At 46.7% G+C, this 11,073-nt stretch overlaps 1 long non-coding RNA gene across 1 annotated transcript; it reads left to right on the forward strand.

Annotated features, from left to right (window-relative positions):
- The first annotated feature begins 1,397 nt into the window (after positions 1-1,397).
- On the forward strand, positions 1,398-4,283 carry LOC148047187 (uncharacterized). The gene is made up of 3 exons (XR_015696108.1): positions 1,398-1,720; positions 2,835-2,866; positions 3,465-4,283. It is a non-coding gene; the product is annotated as an uncharacterized LOC148047187 (long non-coding RNA).
- Positions 4,284-11,073: the final 6,790 nt, after the last annotated feature.

Below are 11,073 nucleotides of genomic sequence, written 5' to 3' on the forward strand. Positions count from 1 at the left end.
GGCTGCACCACCTGCCCTCCTGGAGCACTGTCTTCCTTCTTCTGCCGCCGAAAGAAAGATGATCCCACTGTCTGTTGGTGCTGAGGCAGTTGATTCGGCTAGGTAAATGGGCCTCTGAAGGCAGGGAGCGCTCTGTTGCTGGTGTCGGCGCTGCTGCCACCAGCCACATCCATGCAGGAGAACTCCCCATTCCAGTGCAGTTCTGGGACAGCAGAGTATTCTTTCTTTCGGCAATGGGAGGAGGAAGAAAGGGCTGTAGGAGGGCAGGCACCAGGCAAATGTCCCAGGCCGGCTGCACATGTCCACCCACTGACCTCCTGGAGAACTTTCTTCCTTGTCCTGCTGCTGAAAGAAAGAATATCCCAGCATCCCAGAACTCTGCTCTGCAGGACCAGCCGGATGGCGGGATGTTCTTTCTTTTGGCAGAGGGAGAAGGAAGAAAGTCCTCTGGGAGGGCAAGCGGACATCCAGGAGCTGCTGCACATGTGCCAGTCCCATTTCTGCAAAGGCAGAGCCCCCCCACTGCAGGTGATTCAAAGAGGGGATGGAGATGCTGCAGAAAGGCTGCGTTCCCCCAGGGCCCACATGCCTCTCGTTCCGGCTCTGTGGGGCTCCGGGCTTCGCTTCTTCACTGGAAGTAAGCAGCGGCATGGCCAAGGAGCAGGCAGGTGGTTGGGTGGGAAGCCAGTGGGCTGCTTTGGAGCCTGAAGCCCCACAGAGCCGGACGAGGGGCACACAGCCCGGGTGGAAGGCAGCCTTTTCTGCAGCATCCCCTCCCCTCTTTGGATTGCCCTGCAGCAGGGGGGCTCTGTCTTTGAAGAAACGAAGCGGGTGCATGTGCAGCAGCCCTGGATGCCCTTCCGCAGCATCACTGCCACCACCCCTCTCAGCCCCAGCATGGCATCTGTGTTTCCACCAAGGGCCGCTTGCCCACCCACTGGCCAAGGCGGGCTGGACACCAACCTCAGAAGACAGGCGGGCATGGGGGACCGCCGGTGAGGCCACATGGAAGTCAGGGAAGCATGGCAGGGCCACGGGGAAGGAAGTAGGCTGCTTGCTCCCTTCCCAGCAGTCCTGCCATGTTTCCCTGCCTTCCATGCAACATTCTGCTTGCTTGCCATTGCAAGCTGGTAACGGAAATGTCGGGAAGGCCGCATGGAAGGCAGGGGAACATGGCAGGGCTGCGGGGAAGGTGGCAGGGGCAGCTAGTTAAGCCACGACTCACTGGCTTACCTGGCAGACAGATCAGGGGTGCAGCGCTTGAGCAGCCAACCTGCAGAGCAGAGACTGGGCGGGGTGGGCCAAGTGAGTGGTGACTGGGGAACCGGTTCAGGGGTGTGACTAGGCTGCCATTACTACCAGTTGGGAAAGGTATGCCAGATTTTTACTTCCTATTCAGCAGAACCGGACTGAACCGGTAGGAACCCACCTCTGCTTAGGGGCCCAAGAGCTGCCTGTGTTCTGTACCAGCTGAACCTTATGGACAGTCTTCAAATGTAGAGTGCATTGCAGTGGTCCAAGTGTGAGAGGACCAGGGCTTGTGGGACTGAATGCAGAGTTGTCTTTTTTGCAGATCGCCCAGTGACTCTAATAACTCCCAAGATCAAGTGCAACCACAAGGACTGCCAAGACCATGGCTTCTGTTTAGAAGATTGGAAACTCTCGATGAAAGAACTCTGAACTCGCACTGACCTTACACTGCATGGCTGTATAGAAGGAGGTTTGTACATATTCGTGTAGCTATGGATTTATTCATGAGAATTTCTAAGCTGCCCAACAGCCAAACCTCTCTGGGCGCTTCACAATAAATCACAGTAAAAAAAAATAAGCTGAGAAATATACAGATGGTGGCAAAAGTTGGTCCCCATTGATCAACAGTTTCATTAATTGATTTTTTCCCCAGCCCGGATCAAGAGGCAAAGCTCTTGACAGAGATAGAAAAGCTGCAATAAATGAAACTAAGTGCCAGCTGTGCTTAACAATCAGCCTTCTCTAAGGTCTTGTTTTGGGAAGCGGGAAGGAAGGAGTGCCGGGGCAGAATGACTCTACAGAAGATGGGACCAAAGTGAACAAAACAGCATTTAAGTGCATTTTGTAAAAAAAAGTTATATCCATTCAGTTCTTGAGGAACATATTTAGAAAAACTCTTTTTTTAGATGATGGTTAATATGAGGTGGCAAAAGGAAACTCTTTTGATATTTTTCTAAAAGTGGGAATACATGTGGGAGATGCCCAGAACTTTGCATTTCTTGTGTGGTGAAATTCAATTTTTTCCCCTACCAGTTCTGTGGACATGGCTTGTTGGGCGTGGCATAGCTTTTGGGCATGGTATGGCTTGGTGGGCATGGCTTGGTGGGCATGGCTCCCATTCCCTCCCCACTCTGGGGCTAGTCAGAGGTGGCATTTGCCGATTCTCTGAACTACTCAAAATTTCCACTACCGGCTCTCCAGAACCTGTCAGAACTTGCTGGATGTCACCCCTGGTGTGATCCCTTAGATCACTAGTGTCACACTCAAGGCCTGTGGGTCGAATCCGGCCCTTAGGGTGCTTAGATCTCGCCTGCTTAGAAACAGCCAAGAAACAGCCTGCGGTGCCTCTGCCAGGAAAAATGGAGCCCAGGAGGACTGTGAGCTCCGTTTTTGTTGGCAGAGGCCTGTAGGACGATACCCCCAGCTGGCCACCCCCACCCTGGCCTCATCCCCTCCCCTTCCCTGAGGTCCCCTGATGCAGCCCTCAATGAAATCCAGTTTGACACCCCTGCCTTATATTGTTTGGCAAAAGAGGACACTCCACATCATCCTGAATCCTGCTTTTTCTCACCTCTCTCTTACAGCCAGCAGCCAGGATTCTGAAATGCCTCCAGTGGTAAGTAGGCCATGCAGGACTGTGAGTCCACATATCATTCATGAAAAGGGGAGGAAAGTGAAATGCTCAGTGCAGCAACAAAATGTCCTAGCATTCTCCCCACCCCCATCCATGAACTCACCTCACAGATAGCCTGATTCTGAATATAGAGTCTTGTACTGCTCTTCAGGACTTGCACTGGGGAAAACAAGGCATGGTTTCTCTTCAGTACTGTTGATGTTACCCAGTTTGGTAATGAAAGGTCTGCAAGAAAACCACCAAGCTCAGAGAACAGCCCCCACGTGGGTTCCGTGGCTGAAGCAAGATTAGAATCTGGGTTTTCTCTCTCCTTATCCAGCACCACTAGCACTACCTGTAACAGCATGTGAGGAATGGGCACCCCTTGAAAGAAGGGGTGAAGAGATGGGAACGAGGAGTAAAGAGAGGGCATAGCCTCAGCTGTGTGTGTTCTTTTATGGTCTGCAAGGAAAATGCTCAGAGTGAAGATGTTTCCACACCCTGTGCCCTGATTTGGTTTCTCTTCTGTGGGGGTGTTTTTTAATGGGAATGAAGACTACAGGGCTGACAGAACCTCTTTCTACATTCCATGCATTTATAGGGTCCCTCTGCTGAATGAATCCATCGATGGGAAGAAAGCGGAGTCCATCACCTGAGGTTCCTTCCACATTTCATGCGTGGATATTGCTTCATGCCAGTATGGAGTAGTTGACTACGTATTTTTGGGGAAAGCTCTTTCCACACACTGCATTGATGGGGCTTATATTTGTATGTCTATGGAGATTCTCAGTCACCCAGGTCCTGGTTGACACAAAAATGGTTTTGGGCATTGAGGCAACTGGACTTTCTTGTTTGTTTGTTTTTTGAAGACATTTCACTTCTCATCCAAGAAGCTTCTTCAGCTCTGACTGGAGGGTGGGGAATGGAAGCATTGGTAGGACCCCCTGGGTGGATCCATTAAGGTCAGTCTTCTGATTAAAGTGCTTTCCAGATTCCATGCATATACGGCTTCCCCCATGATGGAACCGTTGAATGTTAAAAATGTTAAAAAATGCAAAAAAAATCTAAAAAGAAAACAACACTTTTATTTTAAAAGTGCATTTGAAAGAATTTAAACATTTTTAATAAACTTTTCAAAAATTGCAAACATTTAAAAACCTTTTTTCCCTCAGTTATTCCTGTTAGGTATAACTACTGATTGTATCTTAAGGATCACTCAGATGAGAAATATAAACGAGACTGGAAAAAATGGATTGACTATATACAAAATAAATACGGGACTAAGAAATTCCAGATAGTTTATGACTGAAAAAGCGAGGAATGATATAATCTGTTTAGAATTAGCCTAACAAAAGAGAAGTTAAAGCTCAAATGAAAGATGATACTAACTTTCTTTAAGTTTATTTTAGAATATGCTTGTTAAAGATTTATACCCTGTATTTGTTCTGGGAAGTCGGGGGGGGGGAGGTTTGGGGGGGTTGGGCTCAGGGGGGAGGGTGGGGGAGGGAAGGTAAATATTTGTAAAAGCTTTTTTAAAAAAAATTCAATTTAAAAAAAACCTTTTTTCTGGAGTACCCGAGTGGGTCATTAGCTGGGAGGTGGGACTAGCAGGCTGTTTCATAGTAGAAAAAGAGCTCTTTTGGGAAATCTTCCTCTTCAAAGGTCAATAAGTCATGCCTTCTGTTTCTTAATCATTTTATTTTGTTCGCTTACCTTTATTGATGTGAGAGTTGAATGAAATGAAAGTAAGACACCTCTCAAAACACTGGAGATGTTTTACAAGCAAATGACAAAGTTGAAAGTAAAGGTAAAGGTTCCTCTCGCACATATGTGCCAGTCGTTCCTGACTCTAGGGGGCGGTGCTCATCTCTGTTTCAAAACCGAAGAGCCAGCACTGTCTGAAGACGTCTCTGTGGTCATGTGGCCGGCATGAATAAATGCTGAAGGTGCATGGAACACTGTTAACTTCCCACCAAAGGTAGTCCTGATTTTTCTACTTCCATTTTTTACGTGCTTTGGAAATGCTAGGTTGGCAGAAGCTGGGACAAGTAACCGGAGTTCACTCCGTTACACAGTGCTAGAGATTCGAACTGCCAAACTGCTGACCTTTCTGATCGACAAGCTTAGCATCTTAGCCACTGAGCCACAACATCCCTTATGATAGCAATTTAATAAAAGAGCCTTCAAGGAATTAAGAGAATAATTGCACCTATAAGTTACAAGAGAACAAAACTTGGATTTCCTCCATAAAATTTGATTCAAAGATTGTCATTATGAAGACAATTGTCCTGAAAAAAATAACCATGGAAACCTTGAGATTAAAAAAAAGAAAGAAATTGCTGCAGATATTTTGAAGAAGATTTTATTTTGTTGGGGGAAGTTGGAAGGGATGACTTCCCTGAAAACAACCAAGCTCAGGGCTTCCTGTGACAGATAGTCCTTTTCTTCTGACCTACTAACAGAAGGAAGATGCTTTCATTTCCTTTATCTGACTCTCCTGGGGTGGGGAGAGTCCTAGAATCATCCCTCAAGGCTCTCTGATACAGCAACCATGTGCAAGTAGTTTCAGGATCTTTGCTTCAAAGCAGCTGGTGAGCCAAAGCTGGCGGTTGGGGTGACATCACTTCCATTGCTGGACGGCCATTTTGGAATGTATTTTCAAACATACAATATGTTGTGCCTTTCATTTCTTAATCAATTTATGCGATGATTATCTTTATTAGCTAAAAGAGGCTCTCTTTAGTCACAGCCTGTTACACCTTTTTGGATCTGGGTGCCATTTCGGGGACTTCTTTATTGTTAAGTAAAGGGGAAAGGGTTGCTGGATCCAAGTGTGGGAAGCCCCCCCCCCCCCCCGCCCAGAAGAATGAAATATTTTGGGAAATATTGAAAAATATTATATTTCCCTAAAGGAGACATGGAGACACAGGTTTTCGAGGCAGAAACAACCTCCAGTCTTTCTTAATAGCCCACAGCAGGTGCCAGCATTAAAGATGATAAAGCATTTATTGAAAGAAGAAGCCAACTATCTAGATGGCTCAATTCATAAGCAAAGCAAATACTGCAGGCAGAAATGTTTTATATCCTTTTTATGTGGGTCTTTTTGTAATTCTGTCTCTAATCTCTTGCATTCTTCTTCTAGTATCCTTTGATTTTTGTCTCTTTTTTTGTTCGGTTTCTCTCTATGTGTTATAGTTAATCCTGTAATATATGCTTTACCTGTATCCCATTTTATACATTGTATACATTTTATAATGATGTTTCTTCTTTTCTATTCTCTTTAAAAAAGAAGTCTAATTCTCTTTCATAAATTGAATAAATTTCTTTTCTTGGTTCAATGTCCATCTTAATTTTCTTTTTTGTCCCTTCCATGTGGCTTTTATCAGATTGTGATCCACCCAGTTTTGTATTTCTATACTTATGTCTTTTATATTAGCTTTTAGTTCTGCTGTCACCCATATCATATCTAATCTTGACCAAGATAAATGGTCAATAAAATGGTCAATAAAATGAGTATTGATTTTCCTTGGGATATAAACTCTTGCCATGCGTCATGAATAGCTAATTTATACATCTGGAGCAAAATGGTTTTTTTAACCTAAAAGACAAATTAAAGATAATATGAGAATAATTCTAAACACACTGAAATATTATGAAGCACATTCAGAGAAGCAGATGGTGTCTCCCTTCTCTCCCTCCCCCCTTCTCTTTAAATGAAGTCTGTGTACTTATCACCCCACCCCACCCCTCTTCCCTTCCTGTTGTTCGTTATCAGGGAGGCAAGATCAGGTACCAGGGAACTTCCACCCCCACCCCTTCCTTCTCTTAACACTTCCCCCTGGTTCCACCACAAAACCGCGGTAGACTAAAGCGTGTGTGACTAAAGCGCGGTGACAAAACCGCACCGTCAAAACTGCGTGACAACAGCGCGCCGACAGAAGCGCGCTGTAACATAACCCTAAACCTAACCCTAAACCTAACCCTAAACCTAACCCTAAACCTAACCCTAAACCTAACCCTAAACCTAACCCTAAACCTAACCCTAAACCTTACCTTAAGTTAAATCGCGCTTCTGTCGGCGCGCTGTTGTCGGCGCACTGTTGTCGGCGCGCATTTGATATCGCGGTTTTAGCGCAGTGGTGTTGTCGGCGCGCTTTTGACGTTCGCGGTTATGTTGTGCCACGCTTCCCCCCAGTGTCCCCATTCCACGATCGATCTCGCTGGCTCCTGACTGCCGGACGAACAGTGTGGCGTGGAATAGGGGCCAGGGTGAACATCTAGGGGCGTGTCAACCGAGAAAAGCTAGAGGAGAATGGCCGGAGGTGGAACCTTGGCAGAGAAGCAGGTATGGTCAAGGGTAGGAGCCGAAAAGTCCCATTGTCCATTCCTGGGCTCGGCAAGAGAGCAAAGGAGTGGCACAGTTTGTTCTCTTCCTTCCCGGACCCCCTGGGAGGATGCGGTCGGGTGTCTTTAGTTCCGGGTGTAAAAGCCCAGGTGGTTGGAGAGTGATGACCCTGCGATGGACGCCCCTCTGGCTCCTGGCAGCAGTGCTAGGGGTCTTCTTGTTGGGGAGCTGCTACGGTGAGTTCCCGGAGCGACTTGCGATCCAGAGGGGAGGAAGCAGAAGGGGAGGGTGGAACCATGTCCTTGGTTGGGGTCTCTCCCCCTCTTAAGTTCCTTTCCCCGAAGGAAAAATCTGCCTTTCTCTCCTGACGCTTCCCTAAGCCTCCTTTAGGAACTTTCGGCATTTCCTTTGTAATCAATTCCCATTTTTATTTATCAGAAAATAGCGAAAAAGGCTATTTCAGAAACGAAAATCCAGCCAACCTAGGGATACATTATCCCGGAACTGGTCTAATTTATATAGAAGGGAACCTGTTTTCCCTCTTTCCCCTCCTGGGCTGGGAAAACAGTCACCCTTGAAGGACTGGAGTTGGGGGGGGCAGAAGGTGTCTGGGTTTTGCCTGTCTGGAGAGCAACCAGGTCTGGCTCTCCTATTGAGACTCCAGTCCAGACTAACCATCCCGGGTGCCTGTGACCCTCCCCGTGTGGTTGGCAATTGAAATCCCGATCAGAGCAAAAAGCCCTCGGTATTTAACAGACAGCTACCCCCTCCCCCACTCCGAGAGAGCGATACCCCTCTTGCTCCTCTGGGCTGTGCTCGGGGGGGGCGGGTGGGGGGGCGATGCGGTGAGTTTCTGGAAGGATTTGGGACCTGGTGGGAGGCAGCTAAATGTGTGTGGCGGGGCGAGGGAAGGCGTGTGTGTGCTAAACGCGACTGGGGATTCGCCTAAAGGGGATCGCTGTGTGTTGCGGGGAGTGTCTGACCAGGACCCCGCGAGAGGAAAGAAGCAGCGCACTTTCCCCTCTTCCTTCGCGGACCACCCCCCCAAATAACGAGAGAACCTGCGGACGGCGTAGAGAACTTCAGTCCAGGACACTTGGCATCTGGAGTGCGAGGGACGGGGCCTTCTTTCCCTGGATTTTGCCGCTTCCTAGGAGGATGCGACCGGATGTCCTTGGTAATATAATACTACACATTGTAACAGCAGCAAGAATGGTATGCGCCCAACAATGGAAAAGTGCAAATATACAGTTAGAAAGAGAGATAATAAAGAAAGTATTTGATTGTGCAGAAGCAGTTAGATTGACGTTAGAATTGGAGAATAAAGGAGAGACAGAATATCCTGATATATGGAATAGATTTTACCAATGGTTGGAACTGAGAGGTGGGAGATGGAACAGGAAATAAACAGGATTTGTAGACCCGAAATGTGTTGTAATGGGTGTAAATATAAATGAGTATATTGGGCAGAATTATTATATATCATTTTATGATTAGCTGGGAGGAGCTGTGGAGATACCTTATCCAGATGTGGGTTTGCCCCATTGGTGGGATGCAAATAATTTAACAACTGGCTCTCTGCCCTAATGACCAGCTGGGTGGGCATGGCCAGGGGGCATGCAGCACTCTGCCAGCCAAAACGGGGCCCGGGGGTTAATTACAAAATGTGGACTTGGCTTTGTGACATGCAGACCCAGTGGGCAAGGAGTGTGAACTTCACAGAAAATACACTTTTGTTTGGTTATGGAGAAATATCCCCAAAGTCAGATGTGCACTAAATGCAGACTGACTTTTAGCTACACGTCTTCCTAGCAAATAGCAAATTTTGAAGCTCCTGGTAAAGAGGATTCATTTCAGGATGAGTAACCACGGTTTGCATGTTGGAGGTTCCGAAAGGAATGCTGGGAAACTCTGTGTTTTAAAGAACATTTGAGGGAGGGGTGCAAAATAGCCCTTTTCTTCCTGAGGCTGTAGAGACCCGGCACCAATCAAAACACTGTTTGTGAAGCAACTGATCAACACTTCCAGTGTAATCCAATAGTATATGAAAATAAGAGCAAACTCCACTCCCTTCTAGTACTGATGATGTTACCTAGTTTGCTAATGAAACATCTGCAAGAAAACCATCACGCTCAGAGAGCACCAAGGACCCCACAGTTCAACCCAGAGCTACAAATATTCTCTTCTATCGACAAACACTTTTTGGTAAGAGGGTCTTGAAGCCTGCCTTGTATGAGATGGCTCCCAGTGGGTTTCATTCTAAATTGTGATATGATTTCTGTAAATAAGAAATGTAGAATTATAATGGCTGAGTATTGGATCCTTCATACATAAAAAAAAAATTGTGAAGCTAAGGGATAAACAAATAAAAAGCAGATTTGAAAAAAGAAAAGGCCCAGGAAAGAAAAAGAGTGAAAGTGTAAGAAAGAAAGAGGAAAAGAAGGAAAACTGAAAAAGAATGACTTCCAACTTTCTTTGGTACAGATATAAGTTATATATATATATAACAAGTTACATATATATATATATCAAACTCTTACTCTAAGATTAACATTTGTCTACATTATTTCCATAATTCCTTATTTAATCATCAAAGCCCAAATTCAACTTTTAATTTCAATCTCTCTCAAAAAGTCCAGTAATGGATCATATCACTTTAATCACTATTTGTTAACGAAACCACAACTGGCGCCAGAAGACTCCATACTCCGTGCTCTGCTGTGAAGCTCCAAGCAGCTTCCATCCAGCTGGTCCTCCAGGCATTGGGCATATAGGGTCCAATGGGGTCAGCTCCACAAGCAGCTGGGTCAACCCAGAGGGACCCCTCCCTAGATGTGCCAAGCTGTTTCCAAAGTCAGCCAAGTTGTCAGTTCTGGCAAGCCCACAGGCCTGGAGCTGCCATTCCGGCAGGGGAAGGTGTGGGAGGTGCCAGGAATTGTGCTTACCAGCTGGAGATCTTCCTCCTCCACCAGCAATCCAGCTGAGAACTCTCCATCACTGAGAACTGACTGAGAACAAGCCATGATGGATTGCCGGGTGGTTTTCACTCTGGGTCAAGAGGTGATGGGTGTGCACAGACCCTGTGTGGGTGGGCTTTAGCCTAAACATCAAATAAAGTATAAAAGGTGATGGGGAGCACCGGATGTCAGCTTTGACTATTTATTCATTGCCTTGGTGCTTTGTTGGTCAGTTCTTGCCGGAGGAGGTAAACTGCCTCTGTGTTTGGCTGTTTTGCTTAACCCTTCGGAACCTGACACAAGAGTTGCTTGAGAGCTTCTTTCAGGGTTAATCTAATGACTGGAATCCTCCAAAGTACAGCAGATGGTTGATCTTCTGCAGGCATGAAATCCTCTTACCTTCACTACTGGTTCGGAACCGGGAGCGTGGCACTTCTGTGCATGCGCAGAACATCCATGGTGACATCTGGGCAGGTGGGGGGAGCCTCCCACCACTGTATTTGTATTTGTATAATTTGTATTTGTATAAGTTTATTTATAGGCCGCCCTTTTCCCTGAGGGGACTCAGGGCGGCTTACAACTTATATAGGAGGGGGATACATACAATGACATATAGCACAATACATAATTAAAAGAGTAGAGCAACATTCATCATTCGGGCGGGGACGGATTATAATCTTAACCCCAGGCCTGGTGGGATAGCCAGATCTTGAGGGCTGTGCGGAAGGTCTGGAGGGTGGTGAGGGTACGAATCTCCACGGGGAGATCGTTCCAAAGGGTCGGAGCTACTACTGAAAAGGTTCTCCTCCGCGTAGTTGCCAGTCGACACTGACTGGCAGATGGAACTCGGAGGAGGCCCATTCGGTGGGATCTAATAGGTCGCGAGGAGGTAATTGGCAGGAGGCGGT

Source organism: Thamnophis sirtalis, unplaced genomic scaffold (assembly GCF_051295495.1).
Source record: "Thamnophis sirtalis isolate CommonGarterSnake01/CBP01778 unplaced genomic scaffold, rThaSir2_p1.2 scaffold_3, whole genome shotgun sequence".
In the NCBI taxonomy this organism is placed as follows: domain Eukaryota; kingdom Metazoa; phylum Chordata; class Lepidosauria; order Squamata; family Natricidae; genus Thamnophis; species Thamnophis sirtalis.